Raw genomic sequence first — 273 nt, forward strand, 5'->3', positions numbered from 1 at the left:
CAACAATGTAGGAGGGATCCCCTTTCTCCACATCCTCTCCAACAATTGTTGTTTCTTGCCTTGTCTATCTTTGCCATTCTAACTGGCGTAAGGTGGTATCTCAGTGTGGTTTTGATTTGAATTTCCCTGATGGCTAATGATTTTGAACATTTTTTCATGTGTCTGTTAGCCATTTGTATGTCTTCATTGGNTGCTAGTGATGTTGAACATTTTTTCATGTGTCTGTTAGCCGTTTGTATGTCATCATTGGAAAAGTGTCTGTTCATATCTTCT

The sequence above is a fragment of the Ailuropoda melanoleuca genome, chromosome 5, assembly GCF_002007445.2.
Source record: "Ailuropoda melanoleuca isolate Jingjing chromosome 5, ASM200744v2, whole genome shotgun sequence".
Lineage (NCBI taxonomy): Eukaryota > Metazoa > Chordata > Mammalia > Carnivora > Ursidae > Ailuropoda > Ailuropoda melanoleuca.